Source organism: Lissotriton helveticus, chromosome 2_1 (genome assembly GCF_964261635.1).
Source record: "Lissotriton helveticus chromosome 2_1, aLisHel1.1, whole genome shotgun sequence".
Taxonomy (NCBI): domain Eukaryota; kingdom Metazoa; phylum Chordata; class Amphibia; order Caudata; family Salamandridae; genus Lissotriton; species Lissotriton helveticus.
Window position 1 is genome coordinate 2,079,393,556 of NC_136059.1, and position 16,147 is coordinate 2,079,409,702.

At 42.9% G+C, this 16,147-nt stretch overlaps 1 protein-coding gene across 3 annotated transcripts in view; it reads left to right on the forward strand.

The window, feature by feature from the left end:
• The window catches only part of CLCN3 (chloride voltage-gated channel 3), a 509,534-nt gene that overhangs the window by 130,650 nt on the left and 362,737 nt on the right, over window positions 1–16,147 (forward strand). The gene's annotated exons all lie outside the window — the stretch shown is intronic.

Genomic DNA, 16,147 nt, shown 5'->3' on the forward strand with positions numbered 1-16,147 from the left:
ACGTTTGAATCAAATGAATCAAATGCGATATATTTACTCTTTCTTTCTTCATGGGTACACTGACCGTTTTATACTTTTAATCCTAATTTCATCCTCAATTCATTTTACTCAATATTTTACGCTGTATATTTATTCACAAAAAAGCTCAGGAATCCGAGGTAGGTTCCACATGCCATGATTTTATTTTGGTAGCCCAATGCATTTCATTTTGTATTTATAGATGCCCCTGACGAAGAGAATTTAAGTTCTTGAAATGCATTGGGCTACCGAAATAAAATCATGGCATGTGGAACCTACCTCGGATTCCTGAGCTTTTTTGTGAATAAATATACAGCGTAAAATATTGAGTAAAATGAATTGAGGATGAAATTAGGATTAAAAGTATAAAACGGTCAGTGTACCCATGAAGAAAGAAAGAGTAAATATATCGCATTTGATTCATTTGATTCAAACGTCAGAGTTCGGCTGTGCAGCCTGATGAATCATACCGCAGGTTCAGATTGGTTTCAGTATATTGTAAACAGCGTTTTGAGACGAGCGCAAAGCAGGCTTGCTACGCCATTAAGAAACGAAAAAGGATTACATATGTTTAACACAAAGATTACCAGGGAGTGCATCTCTTCTCTTTAACATCCATCAATTAACCCATGTAACCCACAAAGATCTTTTAGTGCCTGAAAAACTTTCTGTTTCCTGCCCTGAAATTTAAAATCTGTGCCAATGGACCATTCTCCTGGTAGATGTATGTTCAAGTCCCAGCATACAATCAGAGGAAGAGGCCAATGTACCAACTCGTTAGAGACACTGATCAATACATCTGGGTCATCACTAACATTGCCATAGATAATACACAGCGTCAACTTACTTTCCCCGTTGTTATAACAACATTCGGTTATTGCAAATCGTCCGAATTTGTCAGCAACTGATCGCGTAAATTGTACCCCCCTCCTTTTACCAAAATGGCGACACCCCTAGTACGAGTCCCTTGTGTTGAGGCTGTGATGAGTCGATACCCAAGTGTTTTGAGCAGATGTTGTTGTGACCACTCTATGTGCGTCTCCTGGAGACGTATGATATTCGCCCCAGTCAGCTGGAGTCCCACCGCTACTTTCTGTCTTTTTTTTTTAAATCACTTAAGCCACATATATTGATTGAGAGTATTTTTAGCTTAGCCATACTGGTATTCACGATTGGTTTCTGTGCTGTCTTCTAAGCCATAGTGCTACCCCGTGACTTCTTTTCCCATATTTATACCGCTCTATACCTTCTTTACCTTCTGAACACCTCAAGTAGACATCTTGGGCCCTGGTCTCCCCCACTCTCGCTAACCCCCCACCTTTGTTGAAGCACCGAGAATAAAAGAGAAAGGAAAAAAAAAAGAAAAACAAGAAAACAAAGAGGAATAAACAGGAAACCCCTGAGCTGCATTGTAAGTTACTACGATAATAGTCCTTTTAGCCCAGTTTATCAGTGAGCGACAGGCGCAACAGTATTATCTGCTTCCCCCTGCAGCCCCTGCTTTCTCAGCAATAATTTCCTTCAGAGCCTGCTCCGCCTGTATTTCTGAGGTAAAAACATTGTTTTGCCCTGCGATATCACTTTTAGCTTAGCAGGATTTTGTAGAAAAGCGGTGGCCTCAGCTTTCTGGAAGGGTGTAATCAGCTGCCGCAATCTCCATCGTCTTTCCACCTTCGCATGTGCACAATCTGGTTTGGCGAAGAAAGAAAAGTTCCCCCAATTCCGCTTTTTATTTGGCCTTGCAAGGTCATATACTGCTTGCCTTAATAAAAAGTTACCAAAAAAAAAATCAGGATGACTCTTGGAAAGGATTGACCTCCGCTATGATGTTTAGGGGGTGAAAACGGAAATCTGTGCACCCGCTGGATTTCTTTGTCCCAATCCCAGTGTGTCAGTCTGGGAAATGCGTTCCTGAAGAGGTTGTTGGTAAATGCCCGGATATCGCTCCCCTCACTATTCTCTGGAATACCAAGAATCCTCAGATTGTTCCGGCATTGGCGATTTTCTGCCTCTTCCAGCTTCCACATGATATCGGTCACAGCGCTGCCTTGTGAGGTCTCCTGGGTTTTCAAGGTTTCCACTGTATTCTCCAGTATTTCAGTCCGACTTTCAACCATGCTCAATCTTTCCGCGATATCCGTGCATGTTTTCCTAATTTTGCGCACTGACCCCTAGAGTTTTTTCGCTGCTTCTCGAGCAAGCCGATTCTCTGACTTGACTTCGCTCTGAAATGAGTTTAGAGATTGTAAAATCATCGCCAGCGTGGGTTCAGATGTCTGTCCTGAGTATTTATGATCGTCGATTTTACCCTGGGATCTTTTATCCCCGGATATTGCATCCTGCCCCCCTGTCAGGGCAAGTGGTTGAGTGTCTGAGTAATCCCATCTGAGTTCATGTTCCTCCTCAGTATCCACTTTCTGTTTAGACCTTCGCCCCTCTGAAGTCCTTTTTGATTTTCTTGGCTTTCTTTGGCTACCTTGTGGGCTACCATTACTTGTTGAGGAATCGTCGCATCCCTCATCGCTGCTTCCACTGAGTAGGTGCATACCTACTGAGTCCTCCGACTCTTCATTTAAAGAAAAAAAGTTCTCAGTGGGATCTGGGGACATGTAGCCCAGCTCTACAATGTCTGCGGGGATATCCGGAGTATCATCTGCCTGCTGATTGATGACCCCTAAATCATTTAATTAATTTTCCGCTTTCTGTGATGCGTTTTCAATCATATTATCAACGCTCTGCACCGTGACCTCCGCGCTTGACCCCCATGATTTCCGGGTTTCATTATTATCTAAATTATCCATATTTCTGCTGTTTTCCCTCTTATTTTTAGGCATGTTCTCAGGTGCCCCCTCTGTTTTAGTGCCAGGTCCCCCACACATACAGAATCTTTGTTTAGCTCCTTGTTTGTTTTGCTAGTAAAGAGGCTTGTAATTGCAGTCTGTTTTTTGTCTTTTATGATAGAGGGGGGCACTGCCTGGGTTCGCTAAAGTAGTCTTACCATTTTTATTCCAAGTGTTCTTTTTTTACCGGTGTTTGACGTGGTGTCATGCTGATCCGCGCTTGTTTTGCTGTCCTTCGTCTCCTTAGCCTCTGGCCGTAACATCGGGGCTGGAACTGGTACTGTGGAGCGTGATTAGATCTGCGCTCCACCTCGGGCTGCCATTGCGCTCCTCGTGGACGTTTATGCGTTGCTGGCGTCCTGCACCAAGCTTCGGTTGCTAGGCAACCACGGACCGCTCACGTCAGTTTCGTCCCAGCCGGGGATCACTGTCAGAAGGGCTTCCCAGCGCCAGCTGTATCCTGGAATACGCTGTCGATGACCCCGTGGAGCTACAGAGCCGCCTTGCACGCCAATCGATTCCTCGCCAGTAACACCAGCGGATCCACCGGTTCCAGGTCCCAGGGCCAGGGTGCATTTCTCGGATGGCACGCAGAGATCAGAGTGGTGATGTGGAGGTGAGTTACCAGAGGTCTCACTCAGCCGCCATCTTGCTTCCGATGACGAAGGAAGACATTTTTAGTTTTGATGTTAAATTACCTACATGATGTAGTTATGGGAATCCCAGTGCTTCATCTGAGTTCCTCAGGGTGTCACTGAACCATTTTTTACTTGCTAGCTGAATACGGCCTCTTCACCTAACCAGTTTAGCCAATAGGTCTCGCCTTTGGGACATTATAAATATTTAGCCATGCAACAGTTGATGTTGCACCAAGGATATTGTGCTGCATAATTAAATAATTATAAGGTCCCAAAGGCGAGACCTATTGCCTATGCCAATGCTTGTTTTACCAAGAGTCTGGCAGGCAACTACACCTGTATCTAGATTTATATTGGTAAGCGGTCTGTGCGGTATATGGGCTTATCTTGCTGAGGTCGAAAGTTTATTGTTGTCATCTGTATATTTGAAAGTTTGCTGGTTCGTTTTGATTGTAGGTACAGTGCATAGACATAGACGCTGGTTACCAAACTAGAGATATAAGGCACTTCGTAGCACCACATGTTTGGTGAGGTGTGTGGGCATAGGAGATAAATAGTGTATTCACAAAGTTTATATATTTTACAGATTCTGTGTATGAGGTTGCTGTTTAAATAACAGCAACAAGTAGACTTCCTCTTGAAATGTGAATGAATGAATGAATGAATAAAACTTTATTTGTGGTTACTCAAAACCATTAAATATAGCACCACACAACGATGAGACTTTAAGTAAAAGTAATTAAAAACATAAACAAAATTAAAAACTTGATTCGTTAGTCCATTTTTGCCAGTCACGGGGGTTTTAGAGTCATTGTTCTAGGCTAGTGACCTAACTGTGTGGGATCATCAGTTTCTGGTGTGCCTGTTGGATAAATTTACTGAACACAGCCACGTCCTTCACTGTTTCCATTGTGAATAAATGGTAAACGGCTTCCTTTATAGATCTAATTCCGTGTCTAAGTAAAATTGGCTTTAAATAGCGGTTGCGCTCCGAAGACAGCCCCGGGCAGCAAAATAGGATATGTGCGAAGCTCTCTTGTTTATATTTGCATAGGCGACACTCCGACTGCCTTGTCGCAGTTGGCTTTGTGAGATAAAGGTCTTTAAGGGGGAGAGGATGTAATCTGAACGCTAGGATCCTATTTACTGCTTGTTTGCCCACTGCTTGAGTAAGATGGGGTTTCGAAGTCTGTGCTCTCTGCGGGAGTGTTAGGGACTCATGGAAGCCTTTTGCTTCCAATGCTTCCAAGTCAGTTTAACGCGAGCAAAGCCGAACCTGTCTTTTTGTCGCACTTTTGATGGCAGCGTATTTGATTAATTCGGGGTCCCAATTATCCACTGCAAGATTCAAGGCTTCTTTGGCGGCGGCGAGGCTGTTTGACCACGGATTTCCTGCTTCCAGAAAAATATTCTTTATACTAGATTTCAGGGAGTTCTCTGGTGCCGCTGTAGTGAGGTAAAAATATTTACTCATTAGGGCCAATTCTTCTAATTTTTGTTGCCTCAGATCAAATTCAAGCCGCACTAAGGTGTTTCTGGTGCAAGAGGGTAGATGGAATAGTTTTTTATAAGCCGAGCAATGTATTTTTTCCAAGGTACTGGATAGTTTTCCCGGGAAAGCCTGCTGTGCGTAATTCAATGACGGTATTAGCTTAGCCCTTACTACTCTTTGAATTGCTGTTGTTGTAGGGCTGTGTAGAGTTGCATGCAGCTTCCCAAGGGCGTATGAGATGCATTTCCCTTTTGCCCGTATTTTGTCCAGGTGAACTCCCGGGCCCCCTGTCTCGCTTAGCCAAACTCCCAAATAGTTATATTGTTGTGTACAGTCTAACGTCAGCCTTCCTATCCTCCATTTTGTCAGGTTTTTTTTCGGAAAAGACCCAAATGTTGGACCCGGCCTCATGGCGTGGTCCTACCCCTCCCGCATGGCGGGCCCCGGACGACATCAGCCCTCCTCCGGACCTCGGGCGGCCCATTCTGCCCGACCCTGCACGCCCCAACACCACCGATCCGGCTACCATCCCGGACCCCCATCATCGGCCTGGCCCCAGCGTAGGCCCCTCACGACCTAAGCACGAGGCCGGGCCCGACTCCATCTTGGGCCCACCACGTCACGACCGCGTGGCCTCGGCCCCAGCAAAGCCCAGACATCGAGGCACCAAGATCCACCCAGGTGGTCGAGTGGCCACTCGACAGATCCGGAGGGAGAGGAGTTTCGATGGCCCTCCAGCCGTCCCCGGACGCCCGGTATCGATCGCCCTCCGGCCTCCCTGGGCGCTGGCTCCACCCCCCTGCTGGGTGTCTGGACACCATCCTCTCGGCCCCTCTGGCCCCCAGGCGCGAGGGTCCGGACATCAAAGGACCTCCGTCCTATATCTGGGCCCGCCCCGGAGTAGGACGCCAGTTGTATCCTGGACTGGAAGCCCTGCTGACGCTGTCACGGCCGACACCAGACGAACTCATCCGTAACCCGACGACCTTCTGAGAGCCTGCTGGCGCTGCCGCGGCCTACCTTGCTGAACCTTCTGAGAGCCTGCTGGCGCTGCCGCGGCCTACCTTGCTGAACCTTCTGAGAGCCTGCTGGCGCTGCCGCGGCCTACCTTGCTGAACCCTCCGAGAGCCTGCTGGCGCTGCCGCGGCCTACCTTGCTGAAACATCTGAGAGCCTGCTGGCGCTGCCGCGGCCTACCTTGCTGAAACATCTGAGAGCCTGCTGGCGCTGCCGCGGCCTACCTTGCTGAAACATCTGAGAGCCTGCTGGCGCTGCCGCGACCTACCTTGCTGAACCATCTGTTAGCCTGCTGGCGCTGCCGCGGCTCGACCTCTCGGAACCCCCCGGCTCGAGGATTGAGAGCTGTGCGTAGGGTATCCCGTCCTCCGCCCAGAGTAAGACTGTCCCGCTACCTTACCCCTCTTTACGAGACTTTACAGATCCCTCGATCTGCTTGTACAGACTACCAAAAACCCGCAACCTTTTTTACTAGCTATAAAAGCTTAAGAACTTGACCTCTTGTGTGGTGTCCCTCTGTAGTGTTGTGATTACTCTGCTGTCCGATCCTAGGAGAGGACCCTCGTTCAGGAGGCCTCTCGGTAAACGCTCGGCTACTTCTCGACGGAGAGGTGGACCTAGGGGTGGTCAGTCAGACATCTTCTGCCTCCCCCGGGGTCGCCTTTCTAACACCAAAGATAATTATTTTTGATTTGGCTGCATTCACAGTCAGTTTGTTTTTTGCATTGTAATTGTCCAAAGACGTTAGCGCTTTTTGAAGCCCAATTTTAGTATGATCTAGTAATACCAAATCGTCGGCATACTGCAATAGTTGGATCTTGGTGTGGGCAAGCCGTGGTGTTGCCAGTGATGCTCCTGTCAAAGCTTTTCCCATGTCTGCGGTGTATAAGTTGAATAACATCGGGGCTAAGACGCATCCTTGCTTCAGTCCGCGATTGGTATCGATTTTCTCTGTGGCTGCTGTATTTGAGAGTTTGATTCTGACCCACGTTCCTGAGTATAGAGATATAATGGCTTTTAATAGAATAGGGTCGATGTTCCAGTTTTCCAATTTCTGCCACAGAATAGAGCGGTCAACGCCATCAAAGGCCGCCGTGTAATCGATGAAACAGGCAAAGATGGGAAGAGATTTTCATGCTACAGCCTTGTATGTTAGATATGAGAGCGCTATGATGTTATACACTGTTGAGGCTCCTGGTCTGAACCCAGTTTGCTAAAAGGGCAGAAGGCCCTCCTTGTAGACCCAGGTTGAGAGGTCCGCTAGTAGAGTGTTTGCATAGGCCTTTCCCTCAATATCAAGGAGAGCAATCATGCGGTAGTTTTGTGGGTTAGTTTTCGGCCCCTTCTTGTAAATGGGGTGCAGGAGCGACCCGCGCCAGGAGTCCGGGACATTCCCCGTCATTCGGCATTCGGTATATAGCACCGTCAGGTTTTCAGTCCAGAAGTCTGTCTTGCCTGAATAGGGAACCTGGCAGGCCGTTGAGCCCTGGCGCCCTATTGGGTCTAATTTTTGTTTGAATTGTGTTAACTAGCTTTTTTTTCAAAAGGGTCACCTGGCTCATGTTTTTTGATAAGTTGATGGAATTAGTCATTTGTGTTGCTTTGGCCAGGTCTGTACTTGGTACAATTGAACTGCCTTCCTCTGTGTACAAGGATTTCACGTGGGCTATCCAAGTCTCTGAGTCAATTGAGTTCTCCCTCTGTGAACTCCCTTGATTCATGGTGTTAAGATATTGCCAGAACTCCTGTGATTTGCTGGGGCTCAATAGTCCAAAAATCTTTAGCCATTTTGCTTTAATTTGCTCCCGTTTTTTGGCCCAAACTTGTTTTGAATGTAATTTTACTTTTTCTTGAAGGAGTTGTTTGTCCTCAATTGTCCTCTTGAAATGTGAGTACCTTCGTACCTAGTATCATGTAAGCATGTTTAAAAGCACTGATGACACTTGATTGAAAACTAGAAGTGGTTGAATAGACTCGTGGTGGTATTGAGACACGGGGGATCCAAGTTTCTCAATTCTTGAGAAAATGTATCTTTCGCGATTGATGGCAAGTTATGCTCACTCACCACATTTAGGTTATCATTTATGTGTTTGCCACTGGAGTGAAGGTAAACTGACACTCGGTGCTGTAGGAAGACATTGGTAGCTATAGAAGTCATGGAGAACCTCTTTTGAATAATTATGGTTTCATTATTATTTTTTCTAGAGGCCCACGAGGAAGGGACCTTTGTGTCCCGAAATGCATAGGGCAACACATGGATAAAGGAGTCACGTTAAAATAGCTTTGATTTACAATATTATTTTGCTTTATGGTTGATTTATTGTACATTTTGAATCAGCACTCGAATGTTAAATCACACAAGATTGTGTATGTATTTATAAAAATGTGTAATTCAAGAAGAATGAATACAAATGGACTAATGAGTACTTGCTTGTGATTTGTTTGGATACAAATATAAAAGTATTATTTTGAAACTGTTGAAATACATAGAGCTGCGCACACATTTACACAAGTACGTGTGTACTTGAATTTTTCTTTGGGTAACTACACCTACACCTACCAGTCCTCCCTAAGATGGTCTAACAAAGATTTTCACAGTTTGTCGAAGGAATTAACCATCACCAAAATACTTAGGATCTACAGTAATCTGTGAGACCCCATGTAACAAAATGCCTGTCTTCAGGTATTAATACAGTGAAATCCTAATTCACCCGAAAAAGCACTTTGCCTTTGATATACAATTCTCACAGTAAAGAAGTCCGGCCTACGGCCTCTGTTATAATAAACCAATTAGGCATGTGGCATCTGATATAACTTCCCTTAATGACACAATCAGGACTATGCTCTTTATCACTGGCTCACTACCATAACCAACGTAATCCTACAATATTGAGCATGAGCTTTCCTACAATGTAGCCATCTTATATAGAATCATAAAATTAGAAAAATGTACCAAGTCAATAATAACTTTATTTCGGTCAGTTTGACCTTAAAAGTACATCTAAAATTGCATACAATTCATTTGCTTTAAAATCAATATGGATAAAAAGAGATGTACCACATTAGAAAGCTTTCATACAACTCAACCATCAGGCATAAAATACTTTTTTTTTTGTTGTTTTTTGTTTAAGAAATTTTTATTAGCATTTTAGAATGGATACAATACATATGTCATACGAAATGTGAAACAAAATATTATCAAAAAGAAGTACTAAAACATATGCAATGAATAATAAAATAAAGAATGAAAGGATCCGATAGAGAAGACAGAAAGGAGAAAAGGGAGAAATAAGAGGAAAAGAAGAGAGGATAGAGGACAGAACAAAAGGAAAGAAAGGGGCAAGAGAAGGGAAGGGAAGAGAGAAGGAGAAGAAGGGAAAGAGAAGTGGGAAAACTGAGAATCAGTAAAGAAGAGATTTGGAGGAAAGATAAGTGGTAAAGGGAAGCCAAAGGAGATCAGATTTGATTTTCAAGGGGATAGAATAGGACGAAGCGATAGCGATCCTATGCTCATCACAAACAAAGTTCCACCAAGTGTGAGTAGAAATTTTGGAATTATCTTTCCAACATGACAAGATAACTTTAAATGCAAGGGAAATAAACAGGTCCAACAATTTCGCAGATGAAGAGATAATATCTATATCAGATGACAATGATCCTAGGAAAGTAGTCTGTACAGATAACTGGGTAGAACAATTAAATACTCGCATACATGTCTTCCAAACTTTCTGCCAAAATGACAAAACAGGAGAACATTCAAACAGTAAATGTTTAAGAGACCCAGTTTCTTTAGAACAGGACCAACACAGCAAAGAGGAAGTAGGGGAGAATTTATGAACAGTTACAGGAGTGATAAGGACTCTATGATAAATGAACAACAACGATTGAGTAATACGAGCAGCAGGAGAAACTTTAAACAATTTGGACCATACACGATCCCACATCAAAATAGAGAGAGACATAGTAAGGTCCGTTTCCCAAGCAATCTCAACAGCTGATTTAGAACGTTCTGAACTAGGTGACAATAATAGAGTATAAACGAGGGCAGCTTTAGGTTGTTGGGAGGAAAACAAAGGATAAAGGGTAGAGGTAGGGACTACAGAAGGGAAGACATCAGGAATTGTAAGAGAGGCTAAATACGACTGAATGGCATGCGTAATAATGGTATATTCAGAGAGAAATGATGAAGGCAAATCAAACAAACTTTGTAATTTCAAAAAAGGAATGAGAGAATTATTATCAAAAAACTGATGAACAAACACAACATTCTTCTCTTTCCAGTGTTTAAAATAAAATGATTTACCTTTATAACGAAGATATTTGTTATACCATACAACAGATAATAGAAAACTTTGTAACGGAGAAAGATTAGAGGAGAAGACACTGTGTGATACTGTTTGGGAAAATTTTAAGATAGGGTATTTAGTCAAAAAAGAACAGTTCGACATAAATACAACATGTTGAAATGAAAGGTCCTTCAACAGAGAACGTTCCAAAAGGACCCAGGTAGGTACAGGAGTGTCATCAAAATCATATGCTAAAGAGAAGGATTGTTTGATCAGGAAAGCAGAATGGTACAATTTAAAATTGGGAAAGCGAACTCCACCTTCAGATTTAGGACGAGTCAGTTTTTGTAGTGCTATTCGAGGATGCTTATCATTCCACAAAAATTTAGTACAAATAGAGTTTATACGGGAAAAATAGGACATAGGAATTTTGAAGGGAAGCATAGACACTGTATATAGAACATGAGGAGTAATCATCATTTTAATTGTGTCTAGTCTACCCCACCAGGAAAGAAATAATGGGGACCAGAGTTGAAGAAGGGAGGAGATTTTCTTTATAAGAAAATCAAATGTAAATTTAAGGGTATCCTTCAAGGAGGGAGCGAACCAAATGCCAAGGTATTTAAGTTTAGAGGGACACCAAGCAAAATCAGTAATATTAAACATGTATTGGTAGCAAAGGAAATTAAGTGGGAGGACTTCAGTTTTGGATAAATTCAATTTATATCCCGAAACAGAGGAATATAAACGGACCTCATCCATGAAAGGTGGAAGGGAGGTCTCAGGGTTAGACATGTATACCAGCACATCATCTGCATAGGCGGATAATTTGGTTTCTGTAGAAGCCAATTTAAAACCAGTTATGTTAGGATTAGAGCGAATTCTCTCTAAGAAGGGCTCAAGACAAAGAATAAATAACAGGGGAGAAAGGGGACATCCCTGACGAGTACCTCTAGATAAGGAGAATGATTTGGAGAATTGGTTATTGACAAAAATACTGGCACGGGGAGAGGAATAAAGGAGTTTAACCATGGAAATAAAAAAAGGACCGAAGCCAAACCAATGTAGGGTGCGCATGAGATATTGCCAATTGATGCGGTCAAAAGCCTTTTCAGCATCTAAGGACAGAGCTGCTAAAGGAACCTTAAGATGTTTGCTGTGTGCAATGACATTAGAGAATAAACGAGCATTGTCCGCAGCAAGCCTCCCCTTCACAAATCCCACTTGATCCGTCTTAACAAGGCGGGGGATAAGGGAATCAAGGCGAGAAGCAAGTATTTTAGCAAACATTTTGCAATCATAATTTATAAGGGAAATAGGGCGATCATTTTTGCACTGGGTGTGATCTTTATCCGGTTTGGGAATAATGATAATTAGAGCATCTAAAAATGAGCCAGAAGCCTTCGCACTACTAATAAAGGAGTTGAAGAGTTGGAGGAGTTTAGGGGCAAAAAAGGCATGAAAGGAAGAATAAAATTCTACAGGAAGGCCATCAGGACCAGGAGCTTTTGAGCGTTTGAGGGAGTGAATGGCTCGAGTTACCTCCTGTATTGAAACTTCCTCTTCCAGGAGCGCAAACTCCTCGGGGAGGGATGGGGGAGGGGGAAGGCTCTCAAAAAAGGAAGAAAGATTTACATCAGAGGGACGGGTGTCGTCAGTATATAGGGAGTGATAATAGGAATGGAATACATCAGCGATATCCTCATCAGCTGTAACTAATTTGTTTAGAGAATCATTGAAGATGGGGCCAATAGTCTTACGTTCAGATTTAATTTTCAAATAGTTTGCTAACATTTTCCCTGCTTTATTTTGGCCACCATGAAATTTGGATTTTATTTTGAGAAGGGTGTTACAAGCCTCATTGGTAACAAATCTTATTGAGGTCTGTTTTGGCTAGAATCAAATCATGAAGGGAGGAGGGGGATTTAGAGGAAAAATATAAATGCTCGAGGTGTTTAATCTTACGGAGTTGGGCATCGTACTTATCCCTATTCAATTTCTTTTTCTTAGCAACATAGGATATGGTAAACGCTCGGAACGCAGCTTTAAAAGCATCCCAATTATTGGGAATGGAGGTATCAGATGGATCATTAAAGGTAAAAAATTCAGTGAAAAATTCAGCACTTTCCTTCAGAAAAACAGCATCAGATAAAAGAAAGGTATTACATTTCCAGCGACTAAATTTAGAGGAAATAAGGGACAAATCAAGTGAGGTAGATACAGGGGCATGGTCAGAGATAAAAATGGAACCTATGGTAGACTTCTGAATACAGGATAGTAGGGATTTACTAATCAAAATGTAATCAATTCTAGAGCGGGTGTGATGTACAGGGGAGAAAAAAGTATATTCCAACACATCTGGGTTACATAACTTCCAAGAATCATATAAAGGACGTGCGGCAATGGCAGATTGAAAACTTTTATGGGTTTTGTCAGGCTGAAATTTACAGGCTGAAATTTACTGGAGGATAATCTGTCAGAAAACGGGTCCAACCATTGGTTCAAATCACCTGCAACAATAAAATCAGGGCAATCTATAGAAGAAATCAGGGTTTTAATAGCAGACCAAAACTTAGGGTCAGGACGTACCGGGCCATAAATATTGAGTAAAACCAATGTCTTATTATGGATAACAACCTTAGCCATTGCCCAACGTCCTTCGTCATCATGTTAAGAGGATATAATCTGTACATTCAACGCCTTATGAAATAAAATAGCAACCCCTCCCTTTTTGAGACAAGCTGGAGAAAATACAACCTGACCCACCCACTGTCTCTTTAATTTGAGAGATTCAACATCAGAACAATGCGTTTCTTGAAGAAAAACAACTTGAGAGCCAATGTTGGATAAATGAGACAATACCTGTTGACGCTTGACAGGGTGACCAAGACCTCGCACATTCCACGAGACAAAATTACACACCATTGAGGAGAGGGATGATGGGCGACACGTGAAGAGAACACATGGTAAGGGATGCACTACAAAAAAGGAAATAACAATGACATAAACATAAAGAATAAATAAGGAAAGCTCTCAATAAACTCAGAACAGAAACGGAAAATCCGGTCAGAAGAACAAAATACATCACAAAGTAAAATAATCGGAAAAGAGACTGCCAGGGTAACGAAAAACATGAAACCGTGAAGAAAAGGAAAGGAAGAAAGTGGAGAAGAGAAAGAAGAAAGACGTGGAAAGGTAGAAAAGAGAACAGGTAAAAGGTAGAAGAAAGTAAACAGATCAAGGCACGTATGCCTGATCGGAGAGAAAGCAAAGAACAAATGCATCAGGGGTGAGGATACACCAGTAGAGGAGACAACCCCATGATCAACCGAGAAAAAGGACACAAGAAAACTGTGAAAAGAAAATTGTAAGAGCGAATGGTAGGATAATAAAAATGAGCATTAGATATGAAACAGAAAAACAAAAAGATACATACAGAAACAATGGAGAGAAGAACACGTTAATAGAAATAGAGAAACAGGAAGGAACTTGCTAGAACAACGAGAAAAGAAAAGAAGCAAAGATGATTAAGGCACAGTATCCATCGTCGACGAGGACGCAGCTTGAAGATAGGTATGGAGTTTTTGAGGATCATCAAAGGAACGGGTGCGGCCATTGTGTGTGATCTTGCAGAAACAAGGGTGAAGAATGCCATATTGAATGTTGAGATGACGCATCATAGGCCGTAGATTCAAGAACTCTTTACGTCTGGCATTAGTCGCAGTCGAGAGGTCCTGGGAAATGAAAATATTATGGCCGGACCACTGAAGGCGACGTTTCAGCCTGGCAGCTTTTAAGACAGTCATCAGCTCTGTAAATACTAGAAAAAGCATGATAATGCCACGAGGTTTATTTGAAGCAGAGGTCAGATGTCCAAGGCGGTGAGCTCTTTGAATGTTCAGAGGGTGTGACGTAGGTTGGAGATCCAACAGTTCTCGTAAGAATTTTTGTAAGAAAGACACCATATCAGATCCTTCCAAATTTTCCGGAACACCATAAACACGGAGGTTGTTTCTCCGATTGCGATTTTCCAAATCCTCAGTGTGCAGCTTAAGTTTATGGATTTCTTGCTCCAGGAGAGGGATTTTACTAGAGACATCTTGAATATCACTGACCCTTTGCTCCAAAGTCAATACCTTGCCCTCCATAAGGACCCAACGATCTTCAATCTGTTTGAGCCTATCATTGGTAGCACTCATAAATGGTTGAAGGCCACGAACCTCTTCGAGGATTGAGTCCAGAATAGGATTAGCGGAGGACTTAATAGGGGAGGGCGGGTCATTTTTAAGCCTTTTTGGTTTGGTGCCAGTTTGAGACAGCTTAGAGTCAGTGGCCATATTAAGAATGTAAGCAGGAGATGTTGTCAACAATGAACTTCAAGAAAGAGACTGCACCGCAGATATTATCAAGGAGTAGGAGCGTATATCCTAAGCCAGTTGGAGGAAAATCGCAGGACACGGAAAGAATGGTGGACTGAAGTAGGAGGAAATGACATCCAAAGACAGCGTTAAAGTTAAAAAAAAATAGGCACCCAACCTCATAAATAGCAGTAAAAAATGCGTAGACCATGAGGAGAGCAAGGCAAAGCTCGTGACATAATGGAAAGAGGAAAGAGAGTCAAGTCAAATGTGGCATGAGGAAAATGGCGGCATCATTTCCGGAGAGAGATCACAGAGGTAATCAAAAGCATACACAGGAGGCAACCAAAATGGTCATGGACATCAAAAAAGACGTCATGGTGGTACAAAATATGGGCAAAGCTGAAGAAAAACGCCCAGTATAAGGAGGAAAGATGCAGCAGTGATTTAAAACGGCAACACGGGCGCAGCGCACAAAATGGCGGCCACCCGCGTCGCGCCTGAAGGAAAGTTTACCGCATCAATTTTAAAGTCCTTCCTGCAGGAAAATCCGTTCCGACGGCAACATCAGGGTCGCTGCGCCCTCCGCCGTCAATGGGACTGTTTCTAATGTCCGAAGAACAGCAGACACCGCTCTCACGACATCCGTGAGGAAAGTCCGTCGCGGAGCTCACGGGAAGAGCGTCTTCTCCGTCCGGCGCGCAAGCCACGCCCCCCCCAGGCATAAAATACTAAAAGTGAAAATACTAAAGTATTTACACAAGGATTACTTGTGGAAAAAATGTGCATCTCCTCCTAATAAGATCTAACGCTGACTCTCAAAGTACAAATCAACCTGAGGGCTTTTGAAAGGAGGTAAACCACACATAATCCTTGACTACTATAATAATCTGTGGGTTCATGAAATAGAATACCAGTCTGTAGGTTTTAGCACAGTAGAGTAACTGTCCACCCTTTAATGCCAAAAGTTGTTAACGGGTGCATGTCATAACAAATAAGCCAGACTAAATGCTTTTGTCAAAAATGTTCATAGTAAACTGATCAGAACTAAAAAATCACACAAAACTCTTCATGATAAAGGAATCAGGCCCTATAGCCTTATCATTATCTTGTCACTGTAAAAATCACTGGCCTGTTATATTGAGCACAGGTTTAGCCACAAAGCAACCTCCGATATACAGTCATAAAAATACAAATATGTACAAAATTACATTTGGCAGAACAATATATAACCTTTCCTAAAACATTATAACAAAGATTCTCAAAGTGTAAATCTTCCGCACCTATGTTTTTTTAATGGATAACCAACACCAAAACTCTTGTCTGTTATGGAAATTTCGAGATTCACTATAACAAAGTACTTGTCTACAGGCTTTGGCCCATTGCAAGGAAAATCCACTCTTAAAGGCGAGTTGGCTTTAACCTGTTTCTCACAATAAGTAAGTCAAGTTGACTGCCTTGTCGTAACTTTTCTTATGCAAGCGATGTGGCCTTGAACC